The sequence below is a fragment of the Colletes gigas genome, unplaced genomic scaffold (genome assembly GCF_013123115.1).
Source record: "Colletes gigas isolate AHSC1104 unplaced genomic scaffold, ASM1312311v1 Colletes_gigas_Sc00002, whole genome shotgun sequence".
In the NCBI taxonomy this organism is placed as follows: domain Eukaryota; kingdom Metazoa; phylum Arthropoda; class Insecta; order Hymenoptera; family Colletidae; genus Colletes; species Colletes gigas.
The window spans coordinates 10,879,251-10,901,562 of record NW_025106631.1 but is presented as its reverse complement, the minus strand read 5'-3'; positions in this window follow the sequence as shown (position 1 = coordinate 10,901,562).

Below are 22,312 nucleotides of genomic sequence, written 5' to 3'. Positions count from 1 at the left end.
CGGAAACACTCCTATGGACGAAGATCGTTTGCGAAGCGTAATCTGCTCGGGAATTGGAGCGCGGGAAGAGATCGCACACGGCGATAAAAATTCGTTCATCTCGGTCCCCGTCGTTCTTTCTGTTCTGTCTCGATCGGGGGTTTACGGTTCGAACTATAGGGGACATCTATTATTTTCTACACCGAACGTCCCAATTTCACGGATCTTATAAAACTATTAACATTGGAAAGTTTATCAAATCTTCGAAAGCAATCTTTCTTAATCTATTGTGCACCAATTTATTGGGTCTTTAAAATTGATCTTTAGTTCAATGATTGATTGATTGGGTTTAATACATTTAGAATGCCTTTGACTTTGTATTTCGTGTAATTTTTAATATACGATAAATTGTGTACTGACTCTAAAAATCATAAAACTGACGCTATACAAACTTTTTTAAAAATTTATAGACATTGCAAGTAATATATATATATATATTTACAAATTACAAAATTAAAGAAGAACAAAACTTGCATCTCATTTTATTTTTAAAAACTTGTAGTAAACTATTGTAGAATCTAATATTCCTTTATTTAGAATATATTATAATAATAATTAGAAAAACTTATTCGTCAAGAGGAATTTATAATTGTACACATATACATCTCACAATAATTCATATAAATAATTTTTATTCCTCTGTCTTAATTCGTCTTTAAAGTTTTACAAAATTATTATTATTTTTGTTCAGGTTAGGCAACGAAGGGAGCATGGATGGGAGTGGATAGTGGCTGTGGGTGTGTTAACTCGAGAGACACGTAATCTGTCAGCAGGGGCAAGGACTTAACGTGACCAATCTAGCCGAGTCACGTGTCACGTTTAAGGGGATGAATCGAACAGGCTCGCCAGGGCAGAAACGATCGAAAGACGAAAGCAAACATCACGAATTAGGGTTATTTCCCGTTCGGTTATTGTTCGAAGCATGATTCGAGTCTTCGTGGCTCCGAAGCCAGGGGTCGAAGGTGAGGGTTAATGAACGAATTGCCGGATATTCACGGTACCGTCACAAAGGAGGCAAATCGAGCCACCGTGAAGCCAAGACCCTCCCTTAATTAATATAGATTACTTCTAATTGTATGTTTATCTATTAATTTATATTAACTCGGGAGTAGGGCCACCGAGAAACGAATCATCTTCGACCGCCTGATTCGGCTTAATCTACCAAAGGGTTGTAAATTGATTGATGTCTCATTCTCTGCTCGTCTCTGTTTATTCGCAATCTTTTGTCTCATTTCGTGCGATCAAAAATGACTTTCTTCCTTCGCCGGTGCTTTTTAGAGAAACTCTTACCCCCGGAGCCTGCAGAAATAGGTTTTATTACGATCTCGTTGCGTCGAGAAAATTCTGAAGTCGTGTATTCCCTATACTTTCAAGAATATGTAATAAAAAATTTACGTCAGAGTATAAGCAAGTTTTGAAGTTAGTCCATTTTAATATAGCCAGTGTCTAAAGAAGACGATTTTTAGTGTGCAAGTTGAGGTATAATATACCAATTAGTATAGAACATTTAACACTACCTTTTTTTTTAGAATACGAAGATGCGTTTAAGTAGGTTAAATACATATCAAATATTCGTAATTTTATTAAATAGAAATGGTAGATGAAAGCGTATTCTTGCTGAACAGCGGAAAGAGACTGCCAGATGCTGAAATGAGATGTACAGCTAAACGCGTGGGTGTATCAGTTAATATCTGTTGCGAAACTTTAACACTGCTTTCCGGAAACAAGTAGAGCACAGCCATGGACATCCATTCAAAAATTGTATCAGAATTTAATGTGAAAATTGCTGTTTACACAATACGTTGTTGTTTAAACGAATTTGGATTAATGGTATTAGCCGTTTGCTCGAAGTCGTTTATTTCGAAAGGGAACCAAAAGGTGCGATCAGCATATGCAGGAAAGCATGAACTGTCCAACCCACTGTTAAAGAAACTGGAAATCTTAAATGACACTGACCCAAAACCTCAAAATGCCAATGTAGTTACGCATACAGCACATCTCTATTTATAGGAACTTGATCGGTGACAAAAGCATTTCGTATAATACGTATCCACTGATTATCTCCAGTATCTGTAATTTATCATTCAAATAATTGAAGTTCCCTTTCAGATAAATGAATTTAATCATACGTTTAGCTTATTCCTCGGAGAATAGTAGTTAGACAAAACATGAAAAATAAATGCATTATTCGGTTGAAGAGTAACAATTTTAGAAATGCTAGGTCTTTAAAATCTTAACTAATTTTATTGTATCGACAACGGAAGAAACAAAAATTCTAGACATGGTCAACAAGTTCCAGACTCTTAATACCAGTGATACTAAAGAGTATATGATGAATGATGAAAATCAGGAATTAACTGGCAATATGATCCTAAATATTCAAAATGAACAGAAGGAAGAAGATAAAATGTGCACAAAGGTCGATGAAAAGATATCGCATAGTGATGGTCTACCTACTATTGAAAAGCTCCGTCATACATTGATAGCAAAAGGATGCTACATTTGCGAACATTTCAAGGTATCTCCGGAATGCTACCGGAAAAAGAGAAAAAATACAATTAAACAGCCGCGTATAACCTCATTTTTCTCCAAAATTTAAAAAATCTTCACTCAATTAAATTATCTCGTTTAACTCAAATGTATGTGCAACATATGTTTTTCATGAACGTATTCCACGGTTTAGGTCTGGGTTAGGTTTTCAATTATTCAAGGTTGTCGCCGGTTCGCATTATCTCGGATAATCAAGGTTCCACTGTACTACTTTTTCCGACGTGGGAGGGCAGTTTGCGTTAGGCGTTCGAGAGGAAACGTGTCAAACGAGGAGGTCAGGAATCCGATTGATTAGCAAGATGGCGTCGATCGAGGATCCCTGGAGCGACAAGAGAGAGGACGAAATATAACTTGGGATGGGTTCACCTATCGGTATCGGGTGCGTCCGTTCCCCGCGAACAAGCGGGTTCGAAATGAAAGCCGCGACTTATCCTCGGCCTCGGCTTCTGATTGAATGGCTGCGCCGGAGGCGCTCGACAGGGAAGCAGAAAAGAACTGCGAAGAAAGAGAGGGAGATCTCACGTCCCTCTTCTAGAGAGCACGTTGCCACGCGCGGCATTTGATATCTGAAATCCCCAATATTTTTAAAAGCACAGGGGCTGCTGTTTGCTGGAGGAGGAGGGGTCTCGAGGAGCCGTCGTTTCGCTCGGCCTCAAAGGCGTACGAACCTTTCCACGGCCATTAAAATACGAATAATAATTATAAGAGCGACGGCAGAGTGATCAGTCTGCTTGCAGACGAAGCGATCGTCCGTATCAGCCGAACAGCCCCCTTTTCCTTCCCGCCCGTTTTCCACCGCGTTCTTTTTTCTTTTCCCAGTTCTTCCGAACCGACTGCCTCGTGAATTTACGGCGGACACAGGGCCCCGCGCCCTGTCCTTATCTTCGCGCCGATACGAGCTTCGTGCGAATGTTGAGGGCCCTGTATGCTCCAGTGCCATCGGCGATACTTTCCACCGTGCAACATTTTAATTTCTACTCATGGACATGCCCCGGGACTCATAAAACCCTCGTAGATTGAGCTTGCCCGCGATTATGACCATCGCGGTTTATACAGGGTGATTCAAATGAATCAGTTGGTTAGGGCATGTTATTATTAGGTCGTCATATATGCTCATACCAAGTTCTATACTGCAACTTAAAGCAATATTTTAAACATATAATAGAATTTTATAAAAAAAATATAAACCTCTTCTTGTCAGACTACTCAAAGCCATTGTATCGTCGCTATAAAACTTATTTGATTTAAAATAGACATTGTATTGGTGTCATCTACGCTTTATAACAGTGCTGTGCACGTTGTCGACTTCTCTGTACAGTCTTATGTCGGCAGTTAAAGCGAGCACGTCTTTCTTTGTACATAAATTGTTGTGAATATACAATTGTGATCTTGTCAATTATTCCACCAACAGATTTTGTATTAAAATGTAGTTTATTAAAACGTTGACATTTTCTAACTGTTAACTCACTAAGAAGTTTGAAGATTGTTACATTTTATTTCTTATAAAGTTCAATTTTATTATATGATAACAAAAATATTTATGCAATCAGGCTGAAGCACGATCAAGGAAATTTCGTTCCGTAAGCCAGTATAGATTCCAAACTTCGAGCTTCGACACAATATGAACTTTATACGAACTGCTGATGTTGTTATGTCTAAAATTTCAAAAATCTCTTAAACTGACTTTCATTTGTTTTCTATTAAATTATTATTTTCTATTAATACAACTTACTATTTATAATGAATGTTTCGACCTTGGATTTAGGCCTCCTCTTAGTCTTATTGTCAAATTTGTTTGATTCGAGGGTAAGAATATTATGATTCATATTTTTTTCTTTGAGTCATTTTTTCGAGCAAGGTCGTCACTATTTTTTGCATATTAACATTTATTTTTTATGACGCTGCACTGTAGTACTCATTAAGACGAATTTAACTATCGTTGACACTATGGCCTTTAAATCACCTTGAATAAAAAATCATGCTAATTTGAAGGCAATCCAAAAATTTAGAAATTTTGGTTCTGTATAATAAATGTATTTATTCTACAATAAATGCTCAAAATATTGCCCAAGTGAGTATGGGATCCAAAACATTTGCTTGCGCTGTCAATTATCGCCGAAGAAATGGTATTTCAAGAATTAATTCTTTCCTTCGTATCTTCTGGTGCAGTAAAAACTTCATTATAAACAAGTAGCGTTAGATCTGGTCATCTCGCTGTTCAATTAATTCTTGATCCTCGATCTATCCAACGATCGTGAAACATTTCGTTCCGAGTATTCTGTACATTTCTTGATAATACAAGGGTACATTTTGAAGGAGCATTTGTAATTCATTTTTTAAGAACGCCAAATATTTTTCTCCATTTAACGTTTTTTCGATGAATACATGTATTTGTCTAATTTATCTAGGATTTTCGACAGACCAATAATGCATGTTATGTTTATTTACCTACCTGTATTAGACACATGGATCATTTTTCTTAAGGATTTTCTTTAAAGTTAAAAAAACTTTGGAAGTGGTGATGTTCGAACGGGAGAGAGTACAATACTTATTTGGCTATGGTTTGTGAATGTTAACTTGATGATAAATAATACATCATTTTTAAAATCTCGTTATGTTTATGCGTTGTTCGTTAACTAAAAATTAAAATTTCATAAAAACAGGTGGACAAAATTTTATTCGAATAATAAATGTATCCGTGATAATTATAGGATCGAATATTTGTTCATTATGAAACATTTTATTATATAATATAATAATTTAATGAAATGTTTCAGAATGAACAAATATTTGATCTTATAATTATCACGGATACATTTATTATTCGAATAAAATTTTGTCCACTTCTAATGACCACAAGCTATTAGTTATGAACGTGAATGAAAAACTATTTATTCTTAAAGATAAACGAAAAGATTGTACAATTTTCTTAGAGAGCACGAACGTTACCTCATCTGAAAACATAACTCATGCCCATATACATATGCGGTTAAATTCATGGATCACAGAGTATATAGGTGTGTTTTAGCTGGACTGGTTTTTTAGCAATTTCATCTTATATAGTTAATAAAATTCCATGGGATATTAACGACGATCGAAGTAATATCGTTAGGAGCATCAGCGGTGCCCCTCGATAAGCCAAGACATTTACAAAATTCTAAATTATTTAAAGAATTGGGGTTAATAAAAGTGAATTCCCCGACGGTGGAACGCTCTCAATTAGCAGTAAAGATAGTGGTTGCTACTTTTGCGATTGAATGTCGTTATACTTTAATTATCAAAACGTTTTCGCCTCCGTTCGATCTGTAATTTTAGCCTATTAAATGTTATCGATATAAATACCATAAATTGCAGTTTATTTTGCTCTTCCATTAATGACATTGGAATGAGTTGCATTCTATTTCACTAACACCTGTCATAATTATAATAATACTAAATATGCTTACGAACACAGACACGCGTTCTACAAGGAGGAAAATTTCATTATATTTCTTTTCGCTAAAATATTTGGCTGCAATTTGAAAACCTGTTCTTTGTATGCGCAACAATAATTAGAAAATTTAAAACTACTGCTATTATCATGAGTACTAATTGGATTCCGGAGTTCAGGTATCCATTTTACTTTAACGTAATATTGAAAAATACAAAAATATTGTACGTGCAATTTTTTGTCAAACAAATAACAAATTCAAAATTGTCCACCTTTTATTCATTATTTGAAATTTTGAATAGAAATTTTTGAATAGAAATATATAAATATCTTAACATGAAATTATACTTAAATTGATCAACTGCCATTCGCAAAACTTTCAATAAAAAAAATTACTCGAACACATCTTATAATTGTGATCGAAATGAAAATGATGAGTAAAATATACTAGTGTGAAAAACGGCATTAAAATTGCTCAAGCAGTATAGTCATTTTTCAAGTAGTTACATATATATTACGAAATGAACGATAGGAAATACAAAACTTGCCTCAACGTGATATTGTAAAACTTCGTTAAAAGTATTATGTATCCTACATATTTTAGTAGTACGTGGTTTCTAAATATCAAGATGGCAGTGGACAGGAGAATCGCTATAGAAGCTTATCGGTGCTATGAGAACCAAGATGTTCCTCGTGTGCATATCCGAGAGGAGCTAGCGCTGCATAAAGATGAATCTTAAAAGTCAACGGACTTTACGAATCTTATTACATATGACTCTGCAACCGAATATCTGCATGATGCAAGATTAGTTAACTTGAGCTACATTGAAAGATATGAATACTTTCAGATATATTTAAACTTGAAACTTTATTCGTCATTTTCTTTAAGCCACGCCAATTGACAGCAGAATTCAGATTCTTCCTGTTTATGTAAAAGAAGGTAATTGTCTCAATTAAAAGAAAAATTTCAATGTATAATGCATAAACAGATATATGTAGTTAAAAAAACATCTGCATTTATAAATAGATTAATTCGTTAATGAATATTCAAAATTTCTTTTTAAAATTGTGTTTAAAAATTGTAAAAGCGCTCTTAAAATTTGGTCTGATACATTAGATCATCACATAAGTTCATTTCAACCGTCCTTAGTCTGATGAGAGTAATAAGTTAGTAGAAAAAAATTACTGTAAAGTAGCTAGGATTATTTAATAGATTAACGTATGAAAAGGTATACAAAGAATTATGTCAAGTTTGGGAAATTTTGTCACATCTACCTTATCTGCAAATATTACCTGATATGATTATCAATTATTTTGTACATTGCAACACTTTTTAGTGGGTAACAAAGTAGATATCAATGTATTAAAAGTCAGTATTGAAAAAACTTTTAACAAAAAGTTAAAAAAGTTTGCTCACAGCATAGGGACAAATTTGTAATTTAAAAATAATCCCGATTTATTAAAGTGGTCTGTTTATTAGCAACAGCTATATTTTGTTTTTAAGAAAACTTTGCAATATTTTTTTTTCTACATAATCCGAAATGTGTATATCAAAACGTTCACTGCTAGACTAATACTTGTAATATTTTCTAATAATTCAATCTTGAATTACATCTCAGGATTGTCAGGATTTGTGATAATCCTGAAAATACTTATACCTGTATTGATGACATTGATTAATAGCCTAATTACATTTATTGTGATATATACACCCATATATATTAATAATCTTTTACTCGACATAAAGTACTCTTTCAAATTGTATAGTATAGTTGTATTTCAAAGATAATTTTAAAGGTATTTTAACAATTCCCATTTGAAACATTCTTTTACGCAACAAATAGTTAACAAGTTAATTGGGGCGATACAGTTAAATAATCGTGGTAATCAATGCGTTTAAGTATCGAGCCAAAATTTTATTTTTGATGCATTCTATTCTCATACAAAAATGATTTGCCTCTCGTTTCTTCTTCGAGTAGTTTGATTTCTCAATCTGGTATTAGAAGCAAAAAACATTATATTTGATATTTTCACATGAAAATATCAAAATTTGTCTGTTTTCTTGTTCTGGTAGTAGTTTGACTCCTCAATCTGGTATCAGAAGCAGAAAGACAAATGTTTTAATTGCTTCCTATAGTTTCACATAAATTTTTAAATGACAAAGTTTGTCTCTTTGCTTGTTCTTCGAGTAGTTTGATTCCTCGATCTGATATTGCAAGCAAAAAGACAAAAATGTTTTGATGACTTTCTATCTTACAAGTGGCAATTTGATTCCTAAATCTGATAAACAAAACTGTTCTTATGACTTCCTATCGTCACAGAGGATGCTCGTGTGAATGTCCAGCTGGACGACACGATTGGTCGAAGAAGAGTGCCAGCCCCGAACGTCGTTGTTCTATTCAGCGTCCCGAGCGACAATAATGGAAGAGCATCGAGCCTAATTACAGCCAATACACATGTGACCGCGCGTCGAGACTACCGGAACGTTGACTATCCTTAAAGGCATATGCACACGCCTAGAAGTGTCGCCCGAGCGAGCGTCGGCTCGCGATTGCTCGTTAGCAGAGCCACGGCCCCGTGTCTGTCACGAAATCGCTGATTATCATCGTTCAAGGAAACCACCGACGCTCCGTAGCCCCTTAACTCTCATATACCAACCATCGCGGTCATTACTTACTTATACCACTGACTGGTAGGCTTAGAAAAGCTGTCCACCACTGGCGCACACCATTCGATTTACCCCTCGCTTTTCCTATCGAACTCTGCTTCGAACCAATATCCAATCGGTAATCCAGATGTTACTTCATTTTAGTGCGAGTCATTAATTTCCTAATTCTCTATTCTCGGTACTATTGATAATTAATAGACTGCGGATCTTTACGCAAACTCATGTTTTTATTAATAGAATTAATGAAATGGAAACTTTGTAGAGGGTTGTCTTAACCCCTAAATATAATAATTCGTATCTTACTTTAAGTAAATATATACTTTAAAAAAATATAAATAACAATAAACTAAATATTCGTATTTTGATATTATACATTTTTTCTGAACAATCGTTTTGTTAATATAGCATTGAACTTTAAATAACTGCAAGCAATCACTTCATACCTGACATGTGATATCAAAACCACAATAATTAAATCAGAGTTGGCCGAGAACAAACTAGGAAAACAATTATAGTGCAAAGAGTTAAGTGTATTCTGTAGTTTTTTGAAATTTAAAATTTCCTACAAATGCATAATCATCCGTAGTCTAATAATTAACCTCGAATGGCGAACCATTCGGGTCCATTTTGACCCAGATCTGAATTTTATCATATTACGATCCAGTAAAGGATTATGATTGAATTTCTACTTGACCGCACACTGTAAAATTATTTATTAAAAACTAAACCTTCACGACTCTGAAAGAAATAGTTTGCGTGGGTCTAAAGAGAACCAAGAGATATACATTTACGAAATCAAACTATACGAATAAATTCTATTATTTATGTGCAACTTTGTCAAAATTCTACTGAAACGAGAATTCAATCTTTGACTTTGCACCAAAATAGAATAATATTTTGAAATGTTACTTCGTAACGTACAACCCTATAAAAAGTCCATTCAGATAACAGTTTAGGCTACGACTTTGTACTAAGATAGAATACAAGGTTGAAATGTGGCTCGAACTCGCACGAAGATCGCGAAGCGGTAACAAGTTTAATTTCTAAATTAAGTTCAGAACGAAACGTTCGAAGCATCGATTGACAGCGTGTTTCAACGTCTGATAAATCGATCGAAGTATCAGAAATTGGCTCACCCCTGATTCGAAAGAAACCTGCGTCTTCGTGTAATATTCAGTGGATAACAAAGCTCCGAGCCCTCAAACGCGAGAAGGGAAACATGATCGTCCAGCTCTAAAATCGGTAGAGATGGCTAACGATTGCAATATAAATGCACGAAGGATCATTAACTTCTTACAAAGTTGCATGGAACTTGCAATCCTAACGATGCACCGATGCATGAATATGAATCTCGATAATAAAACCTGGAACGAACAGACGATGGTTTAGGAAGTCTTTGGCACGGACTGCGTTGACGGAGACTGCTCTTTGCACGGCTGAGAATGAAAAACCGTTTCTACGCTGCTGGCTGGCTGAGTTCGCGGCGTGTTCACACATCGGTTGTCACTCGTGCACGTGTGAACACGACGACACAACCCGGAATTAGGGAAGACGCTTATTATTTCAAGGTTCGGTTCGCCTGTGCATCAAATAATCAGCCACGATGCGTTACACTAGATAAGTCCGTGAAAAAGTAGGCGATTAGACGTTCCGGTAGCGGCAGAACGGCGAGGGAGGGGGCGGGATCGAGGGACAGGAAGTAGCTGGGATTAATTTCGCGAAGTAAAGCATTGTCGCGTTGCTCTTTGTTCTCGTTCTGTGACAGGAAATTTATTGGCAGTGACACGACTTTGCAAGAAACTGATACATATTTCTGGAGAAGTATAATAGTATCATTAGGATCGGCACTTCAGTTCAAAAGTTTTCTTTTCTCGATTACGGAATCAAACTCATTTCTCACACAAACAGTAAGTACGTTTGTAGATTCTAATACGTAAACAGGATGAACCACTTGTTTGAGTAACTTAATTTATTCTATCACTAGTGGACCGTTTAAAAAGTTTTTTGTCAAGTATAACATTAAATATAACAATATAACACAAACTGCTTTTTTGTTCAAAGTTTTAAACATTATTTCGAAATCATTTTCGAAAAAAGATATTCGCTATGATCAAGTTACGTAGTTCACCCTGTGTACGCGTTTTACAATTTTTTAAATATTTTAGTAAATAATTCACGAGTGCATTCTGACTTTTGAACAAATAGGTATACAATAGGCGATGAATAAATATTGATCATGAAATATAAATTGAAATGTAATTTTTAGAAAAGATAGCATTTCAAAGATGTCTCATTCTGGTGAAAAAAATTTTAATGACTAATAGTTGTAAACAGATTTTTTGATAGCCAAACAATTGCGTTTTTTCAACTTTTTACCAGAAAGTAGTTTTTTCATGTTTTCTTTGTTGGACAGTTCAAAATTCTTGTTTCACAGAACTTGGTCTAATTAAAAAAATTGTAACCACTAATAATTATATAAAACTACTCTGTACAAAATTTTTAAATTAGAAATTATTTACACCTCTCTTAAACGTCGAAACGGTATTAAACAAGAATAAATGTAAATTGGTTATAATTACACAATCGGTAACGAAACAAGCTTGTCGCTAATTGGCTTATGTTATTATTACAGTTAAGCGACAAGACGTAACGAAGCTAAGAATAAATAAATCTTGATAGCTATGTAATACAAGAAGATATAAATAATTATTATTGAACACATTGTAATTATTCATACCGTCTTAAATTATGAAACGAGACAGATTAAAATTCCCTTCTTCGAACGACGATTAATGGTGTATGGCGGAAGACGATACAAAATACATCTATAATACGAAGAAAGTATCATACAGTATTAAAGTATCGGAGGGAAAGCTATTTTAAGTTCAGCAGCCGGATGTCAATCATGCCCGCGGTAGCTACGTGGCGTTCGTAGGAAGATTTCGATTAAACGAAGAGGAAATTTCCGTGTGAGATCATGAATCATTTAGCTGGCTCGGACATATCAGGGTTTCGAATAACGATACTCCGAGAACACCCTTTTCAAAACGTCAGAACGATTCCGCGCCTAGACCCGTATATTGGTCAGGGTTAGCCTTTCTGCAGTCTGTCAGCCTGACAAATGTCCAACAGCACCCTCGATCCAGCCGATTCTCCTGCCTTGAATCCAAATCTTTTCGTGGGAGAGCGATGGAGTGGATACTTTCCCCTCTCGATACTTTATTACCCCAGGAAATGGAATACTCTGCTAATGTTTTCATTTGATCGTTTGCCATCTCTTCTGCTAGCATCCTTATCTCCAATCCTAACAATTCTAGATTTAAAAATCGAGTGTGTTAAACTAAACTAAAATTATTTGTTTACTTTAGAAACTGGTTCAAACGAAATTTCTTTTAGAAGCATCTCTTTATCATTATCTTGTCTTTTTAATTGCAGTAACTAATTACTGCAAAGTACTTTTGACATTCAAATATATTTGATTATCATGTAATTTTCAAGATACATCGTTAAGGGTTGAATACTGAGACTGTAATTTTATTATCTCAGCGATAGAATGTCTCCAAATGTTGGCCAGAAAATAAATATTAATTGTTACTTGTCAGTTTTTACTACAAAAGAACTGTTGGATTTTACAGTACTGTAGTTGTTTTATATAATATGCTTAGAATGTCTCATAACTAGACTGCGGATCTTTATGTAAATTCATATTTTTATTAACAAAATTAATGGAAGAAATGGAAGCTTTGTAGAGGGTTGTCTTAACCCGTAAATATAATAATTTGTATCTTACATTAAGTATTTGTTATATTTTTGAGTATTAAGCGCATTCTGTAGTTTCTTGAGAATTCAAATTTCCCAATAAATGCATAAATATCCGCAGTCTACTCATAACTAACAGATACTTGGGTCAATCTCCTATTCACAAAGCTCGTAAATTAAGAGAGAATTAGTTTTCCACGAAAATATTGTTCTACCTGCTTAATGGAATACTTTCGAGTAGAAGATATAAAAAAGAAGCAATAATTTATACTTATAGATAAGAACTACATATAGAATTCGCAGTCTACTCATAAATAACAGATACTTGGGTCAATCTTCTATTCACAGAGCATGTCAATTAAGAGAGAATTAATCTTCCACGAAAGAATTGTTCTACTTGTTTAGTGGAATACTTTCGAATACAAGATATTAAAGAGAAGCAATAATTTGTACTCATAGATAAGAACTATCTATATAGAATTATCCCAGTTTCATTTAAGACTAGATTTGGATCACACACACTTGAAGTCGTCAGTGATTGTAGGATTAAACGATGTTAACATAAGGACACGTAGAAAGTTTGGGAGACGAGAACCATATAGACGCAAAGAATGACAGAAACACAACGGCGGAAAAAAGAGAGAAAATAATTCCTTCGGATGGGTTTATTTACGGTTCACCTACTATGTTACGCCCCGTACGTGTCGGCTGCCGATTCGTTCTTGCTATCCATCGGAGTGCCAAAACCCTCACGGTACTCACAATACGCAAGGGAGAAAAACAACGATCGTGATCGTGGAATAAAGTAGACGACACGGCATGGGGATGATGTATGGCGAAATATACAAAGACACGTTGTCTCCCGTTATTTACGTTATTGTGCGCCGACACCTCTCAACTGTAATAAGAATGGGTCGCTGAAATTCCGCGCTGAATACAACGCGCAAAACGTATTGCCATTGATAATACCGCTATAACATACACAGAATCGAATACCAACATTTTCGCAATTTATTTCTTTCACATTAACTAGAATAATTATACATATAGTAGTAATTTTCTTTATTGCGCACAGGTATGTGTCACGAACGGGGGAAAAATATATACAGGTTGTTCGGCGACTCTTGGGAAAAATTTTAATCGGAGATTCTAGTGGCCAAAATAAGACGAAAATCAAGGATACTAATTTGTTGATTGAGGCATCGTTAAAAAATTATAGAAACATTTACGGCCACACAGTATATTTTCGGTAAAGAATTTTTTTCTTGAAAGTACGTAATATTCCGGGGGTATGTGTATTCATAAAAAATGATTGTAATTGACCCCCGCAACCGAAAATAATTTTTCCAGTACGACTTCAAATTGTTTTTTTTTCGCCAAAAAATTTAGACTACCTCTGTCGATGTTTCTTAAAAATTCGTTTTTGATTTTTAGCAATTTTGTTTAACGCCCTACAGAAAAGTTGTCTAATACTTTTCGATAGGCACCCATGAACTCTGCTTTAGAAAAAAGTTTCATTGAACTATATTGACTGTTGTAGAAGTCATGGCTGTTTGAAAATTGTACCATTTTTATGTGGTTTTTTTCACTTTACGGGGTTATGGAACAACTTTTTCAATATTGTTAGAATTTCTATATATTCTTCATCAAAATACGCGTAGTTTGCATTTTGAAACATTAAAATCCTTCAATCCGTTCAGAAGTTATAACGTTTTAAAGATACACATTTTTTGGAGTGACATTTTTGGCCTGAAATAATATTTTCGGTAAAGAATTTTTTTCTATCAGTACGTAATATTTTGAGGGTATGTGTATTCACCAAAAATGATTGTAATTGACCTTCGCAACCGAAAATAATTTTTCTGTGAATAATTTGAAATTATTTAACTTAATTTTTTAATAACTTTTTAAGGAAGCCTCAATAGCCAAATTAGTATCCTTGAGTTTCGTCTTATTTTGGTTTCTAGAATCTCCCATTAAAATTTTACCCAGGGATTTTCCCAAATAATTATTTGGGAAAAGAGAAATAGTAGGAGCTAAATTATAGTAGGAGAGTAGGATAGTAGGAGAGATAGTAGAAGCTAAATTAAAATTGAAATAATGATGGGATATAGAAAACAGTATTGCACCAAGGCGCTAACGGAAGTGTGGAATGAAGAATGGAGAAATAGCAGACCAACTAAGCTACATAAAGTTCGAAACAATATACAGGGTGTTCGGCCACCTCTAGCAAAAATTTTAATGAGCGATAGCAGAGGCCAAAATAAGACGAAAATCAAGAATACTAATTTGTTGATGGAAGCTTCGTTAAAAAGTTATTAACAATTAAATTCAAAAATTTCAAATCGTTCTGGAAAAATTATTTTCGGTTGCGGGGATCAACTACAATCATTTTTGGTGAGTACACATACCTCCGAAATCCTATCTACTTTCGAGAAAAAAAATCGAGTAGGTGCTGAAATTTTTCGGCGAAAAAAAATTTTTCAAATCGTTCTAAAAAAATTATTTTCGGTTGCGGGGATCAATTACAATCATTTTTTATCATTACACATACCTCCAAAATCGTACGCACTTTCGAGAAAAAAATTCCTGTACTGAAAATCCAATTAGGTGCCTAAATTTTTCAACGGAGAAAAAAAATTGCAAATCGTTGTGGAAAAATTATTTTCGGTTGCGGGGGTCAATTACAATCAGTTTTTGTCATTATACATACCCACGAAATCCTGCCCACTTTCGAGAAAAAAAATAGAGAAGGTGTGAAATTATTCGAGAAAATTAAAAAATTGCAAATCGTTGTGGAAAAATTATTTTCGGTTGTAGGGTTCAATTACAGTCATTTTTGGTGAATACACATACCCCCGAAATCTTGCGCATTTTCGAGAAAAAAATTCAGTAAGGGCGGCACTTTAAACGTTAATAACTTTTTAACGAAGCTTCCATCAACAAATTGGTATTATTGATTTTCGTCTTATTTTGGCCTCTGCTATCGCTCATTAAAATTTTTGCTAGAGGTGGCCGAACACCCTGACTTCATATGACTTCAATCCGGCACTACCACTAAATAGAAAAGATCAAGTGAAAACAACCCGATTAAGAATAGGACACTCAAGCTGGACACACTCATACCTTATCACAAAAACCGAACAAAATTCCTGCGACACCTGTAACGTACAAAATACTATTGAACACATCTTGACAATTTGCCCTAAATACAATATGAAGAGGATTCAACATAAGCTTCAAAATTCACTAACGATCCTACGAGAAATAGACTCATGCAAAAAAGTTTTAAACTTATTAAAAGACATTAAAGTATACCAATTGCTCTGAATATGATCAGTTCTACTAGGTAACCCAATTGTGATGACTAATAACCAACAAGGTGTATGTGACCTAAAACGCTTAGACTTATGCGTCACAATTAATTTCTAATTTTTTCGAAGATTATTTTCAAAACTTGAAAAACGTTTAGAAAATAGAATGTTAATAACGAAGGTTCTGCGCGACCGTAGAAACGTATGTTGCATTGTACACGATAGTTCATGTATAGTTCTAAGTATAATGATTTCTTGTTTACATTCGATAAGTTTGTCGAAGATCCTCTTTAGAATTGCAAATACAGCTTGGAGATGATAGTGTCTCGGAGACCCCGTGTTTTCTAAAGATACTTAGAAAATTCTCTTACCGAACAGTTGGCGAAAATTAGTGCAGGTGTTGCGATACAAATCAGAGGAAACTTTCCATGTCCATGCAGTCCTTCAATGTTAATTCGGTCAAAAGTTCAGGGGAACAAATTGGTAAGATCAGCCGGTAGAAGAAGCCGCTGCAAGAAGTTAATCCTCGTTAAAGCCAGATCAGGTTAAATCCACCGAGTCGAAGGATTTCTGTTGATCGATCGAGGGATCGAGTCTCATCGACCTCTCGTCCTGCTGAGAGTTTCTCGTCGCCTTCGTCCGGTAAGACGGAAAGTTGCCAAAATAGATGACAAATGTCGTTGTGCTTACGAAATTCGCTACCTGGCACAACTCTACCACTGATCTAATAATTTCGCAGTGAAATCATTGACAATTTTACAAAATGAAAATCATTCGATCCAAAACTAGGTTAATACAGCCGTACATTGTCTTTGTATCGTATACTTATTTTTAACTCTAAACATTTCGTTCCATTTTGCCTTTTGAATTTTATAAACTATACAAATTTTGCATGTTAAAGACTTATTATTATTATTTTTATGAATGTAAGATTGTAAGAAAACTTGCTGCTATCTGTAATTTGTAAATATGCAACATATTACAATTTTTGTTAAATTATGTTGTTTTCTGTATACGTATACTTAAAGTTAGGTTCGAAACAGCATTACTCCTTTGTGCCGGTTAAATAACAACAAAATAAATATCTTATATAGTTAGCGGAATAGCAATAGTTATTTTTGAATTCACAAGATGCAGGTATAAATAATATTATTGTTAAGGGTCCTGTTGACAGTTATTCCGATTCTAGTACAAACAAGATAGTGTTATATACTACAGAAATGATAAAAAGAAGTAAATACCTTTTTCGAAAAATATCCGTGTTCTGTATATTACGTGAATGTTTTGGAAAGTGTTAACGAAATTTTGCCAGAGCAGTATTTCGAGATGGCAGACTCTACAAATCTTTGCCAAAAAGATCGATCGCCATTATGAAATGCAAAGGAAATTCCACAAACTACTAAGCAATGACTATTAACGATTAGTGTGTTTAAACAAATGTGTTATAATTTTTCTACTGTGTATTTCTCTAATATGTATATACATGAATTCGCTGTCAATTTTTTTTGGATTATAAATGGGACGTTTATTAAATCCAATGATGTCAAAAAGAGTATTGAGTCTGACTTGAAAGTACAAACAAAATCCTTCATAAAATGTTACTGCTCTAAAATGCCTTACTAAAACACTATTACTTTCAAATACCATTAATTATAAATAAATGGACGGTAAGAAAATTAAAATAGAAAATGGAGTAAATGAAAGTTTGTTTTACGTAGCAACAAACATAGCGACTATTGAGGGCTGAAAGAAATGTATTCAACATGTTATAGAAATTGAACATAACCTGCCACAGTTAGACAAAATATTGAAACTACTATAGAATCATTTGTTATAAATTTAAACGATTCCCAACATATTTTAGAATCAAACAGTGATTACAAAAAAATACCGTATATACTAATACAAATATATTATCAATAAATTGAATTCAAGAAAATCTTTGTATAATTTTCTTTGTACTTTCATTTTTTCGCGTTATTTAGATATATTCACAATATTAAAGAATTATTTTATATTATACTGAGCAAATTATTATTCAAAGAAATAGTTCCTTAGTTCCTAATCTTTAGGGGTACATAAATTTCTGTGTTGGTGAAATGATTATCGATGAAATAATTATTGATGAGATATAGGTAACTTAATAAAGACAGATTGATAAGATGGACACATAGAAATAAAAATTTGCAATTTAAGTAACTCTTGAAGCTTGCTGTTCTTTTTTCGACTTTGCAGAATGATACTAGTGTGATCTTGTTTGGTGTATGTAAAATATTAGGTCCAAATACTCAACACTTTTTAAAATATAAATAATTAAAGTTGGACAATTATAAGTTAGCTCTATATAACCCTATCGACCATTCACACGATGTTTCATAAAGTTAATATTAATTTAATTCATAAGTTTTCGTGTATTTTTGTATTGGAAGAAATATGTACCAAGTAGGAGTTTATTGATATTTCAATAGCAATTAGGAGAATTGCTCTAACCAGGGTCTAATGACGATCACATACTACAGTGAATCGTCTGTAAATGTCGCGATCTGGTGTAGACTGCACAACACTTACAAACAATACAATCTATTGCAATTCAGACCGACTCGCGACGCTTATCGACGATTCACTGTAGTATGTGAGCATCATTAGACCCTGGTGAAGGTAATTCTCCTAATTACTATAGTATTGCAACATCAATAAACTCCTACTTAGTACATATTTTCTTCCAATACAAAAAATATAATACAAAAAACTTAGGAACTAAGTTACTATTAAATTTTACGAGACTTCATGTAAATAGTCGATGGTGTATCATAATTGTTCCAGTTTAATTATTTATATTTTAAAAAGTGTCGAGTATCTACGCCTAATATTTGATTAGGTTGTCCCAAAAGTTCCTGCCTTTCGACATTCTAAAATTGACGAGCATAAAATTTTAAACATATCAACATCAATAATCGTATGTTCATATTGTATTGAAGCTGGAAGTATTGAATGACTACATGAATATTTTTGTTAGTATACAATGAAACCGAACTTTCCCTAAACTACTTAATAACTGAAGATAAGACATGAAGCGTATACAACAATCGCCAGGCTTATTAATGAACAAACAATTTGAAAATTTCAAACATTTTAAGGAACAGCGTCGAACTACATTTCAATAAAAAATCAAAGAAGGAAAGGTCGGACGAGTAGAGGTTTTTCATAAAATTCCATGATATATTGGTTTAGCAACTATATAATTGCGGATTTCACTGATAGAGCCTTTAGTTGAATTGTTAAGTATTTGTATGTACTCGAAACGTCAAACCCATGTTGTTGTCTGATAGTTACATAGTACTTTAATTGTCATTCAGAAAAAACATTGTATCGATTGATTGTGTAGTTCTTTTTGGCATCGGTTGAACAATGAAAATTCAAAACGTTGTTTACAACAATGTCGATCGAAAAAGATCGTGGAGCAAGCAAGATGAACCGGCTCAAACGACAACCAAAATTGATATTCATGGAAAGAAGATTATATTATCAGTTTGGTCTACTTTAAAGTTTTACCACATAACCAAATGATCAACTCAGATGTGTGCATTTAATAACTAAGCAAACTGAATAATGAAATTCAAGAAAAGCGACCAGAATTGGTAAATCGTAAAGGTATTGTGTTCCACCGTGACAATTCAAGGCCACACAGGTCTTTGGCCACTGGGCAAAAATTATTGGAGCTTGGTTGGGATGTGTTGCCACATCCATCATATAGTCCTGATTTTGCACCGATAGATTATCATTTGTTTCGTTATTTGAAAAACTTCTTGAATGGTAAAAATTTCAATAACGATGATGATATCAGATTACACGTGGTTCAGTTTTTTGCCGATAAAAACTTTTATGAACATGGAATTATGATGTTGCCTGACAGAAGGCAAAAGGACATTGTTAAAAATGTACAATACACTACTAAATGAAGTTATTTCGTTCCATGAAAAAATTGTCATTTATTTTATTAAAAAAATGCTCAATTACTTGAAATAATTGTTTTAAATTGTAAACATATGGGACAATCTAATACATAGACGAAAAGGGATTACACTAGTATCACTTTGCAAAGGCACATTAAAATCGAAGTCGGACAGTTGGTATCCTTTCCTTATGAGTGTAGCTCTGAGATTGGGTCAGTGAACATTTGTGCAAAGAGTTTCATGGAAATGGTCGTGTCAGACAGTTCGCGATGTTCCCATGTAAGAGCGGTGCCAATTTACTCGTCCGATCTACTGATACCCAAGCAAGTAATCGGCCATACGTCGTCACGAATCCTCAGTCCTATTCTAAAAGCGGTGAATGGGAGGAAGCGTCGGACGATTCAACGACCTGGAATAGGAAAAGAATCTCTCCCGTTGTCCTCTCCGCCGCTATTAGTCTACCTGCTTCCATTAACGAGTACAGTAATTGCGACGAAGGTTTTCTCCTCCGGCGCGAATTAAATCGTATAATTCAACCAGCGACATTCCAGGATTGTCTATCAACAGCCGGGGCACACGATCACGGCTGCTTTCTCACCGTCGCCGGAAGTAGTCCCGCGTAGACGGCCGCGCAAGGGGGCACCGTTAAAGACATAGAAAACGCAACAGATACATCTCCCGTCTGGTTTAATTTCATAAATAAAGGCGAAGCAGGTAGCGCTGCGGTATAATGAAGCATCGGCCGGTTAATGCATAGGATTATCGAGTTTTCCCATGCCCCACATCGGTCATTACGGAATAACAGTAATTATTAATATGCGAGCATCGTAGGCACGTCTCTGACTGGCATTGTGAGGCGCCGCTTCTCCTTTCTTTCTTTCGATTTGTCTCCGACTCTAGCTCTCTTTCTCTTTCCCTCTTTACAGTTTTTCTAAAGATCGTGTGCCTCTACGGGCGTCCGACTGTCCCCTTGGAAGAGGAAAGAGACATTCGATGAGAGCGGATGCAGAGGGACAGTTGCGTGAGCGGAGCTCGCATTGTTGGCCCCCGGCTGAAGATAAGTACTGGCTGAGCAGCGCTTTTTCTTTTCTCCCTCCTGTCCCCTGCTCTTTTTCACGAATCGACGCCCCGCATGCACGCAGCTAAGGACTCGGAGGTTAGGCCAGGTCGGGTTAGCGAACTGTACAGAAATGTCAGGGGAAACCATAACGTTGTAATTTATTGCTGAGCGCGGCATTGTGACCGCGTCTCGCGGGGGCGGTGTGACGGATCGAGTCGGAGGAAGAGAAAACTCGTTCCGTATCGTTCGAACGAGGCCGGACGCGAGGATGAGATTCGTTTCGATGCCCAGCGTCTTTCAGGCCTGGCTGTCTTGATACGGATGTTAGCGCGACGATAAAGCTGCTTCCTTTATTGCCGAATGAACGTTGCGCTGCTTTCTGTTTTCGTAATCAGCTCGCTGCCCCAACGATTCCTGATATCATTCTCTGCTCGCTCTACTCTAGTCCATTCCCTTTCTCAGATACGTATATTGAATGTCGCGTCTTTAACTTTACATAAATCACAAACTATTTTAAATATTTCAACCCTTGGTTTTTTTACTTGTTTTACCCAATTTTCCGTTACACTCTTACATAACTGTCAAATTAGTCTTTTTATAAAACAATGAAAAAAATTAAAACGACTTTTTACGCGACTAAAAGCACTATGAATATGAAGATTGAAGCCTCCTCTTTGCAATGATGCCCTTAAAAATTAGTACACGACTTTTTTTCACGGTGTTAATCCATTTTAAATAATTGGCATACCTACTCTACAAGGAAAAATAACGAGTATAGAATGTAAAGTTGTGGAGTTTTGACCAATTTTACTTGAGTCAACATTTCATTATTTTTATGCAACTAATTTAACTTATCTTCATCGATGTAATCGTCACTAGGAGACATCTCATTTTAATTTTAATAAAACCAAAGTTAAAATACGACAAAATGGACAAATACTCATATGAGGATAGTTAAATATGTAATAGTTGAAATGCTGTAAAATTATAGTGAACAAAGTAAAAAATGGTAACTTGAAATTTAAGTAAAAGGAAGTATCGATCAAAATGCATCAGTGTTTACTGCAGAATATGCTACCTTAAATGATGCGTTGGATATCACATGCAATGTAATTATCGCATTATAAATTATCGCATAATGCAAAATATCAGTAAAAATTTCTTCATTTTCTCGAATTCCTTAAGTGTTTTAAAATACTTACAAAGTACTAAATTATACATCAAAACGAGTTTTTATATATTGGAAATAAAAACGAAATACAGCTTATATCTTCAAGGAAATCTAAGCAACAAAGTCGAAATGAAGAAGTAGACTTACTAGTTAAAGCAGTCACGGAAGAGACAGGCAACGGAATATTAACAATACCGTTTACAGACCTATTTGAAAAATTCTGCAACTAAGTAAAGTAGCGAACAGAGAATATAATAGAAAAGCAAGGATTTATCAATGGAAAACTATGATTTATTCAAAAAAGTTTTCCACGACAGCTTATCGATGCTATTAATCGATGTAGAGCAGAACGCTACAATCTTATTGCA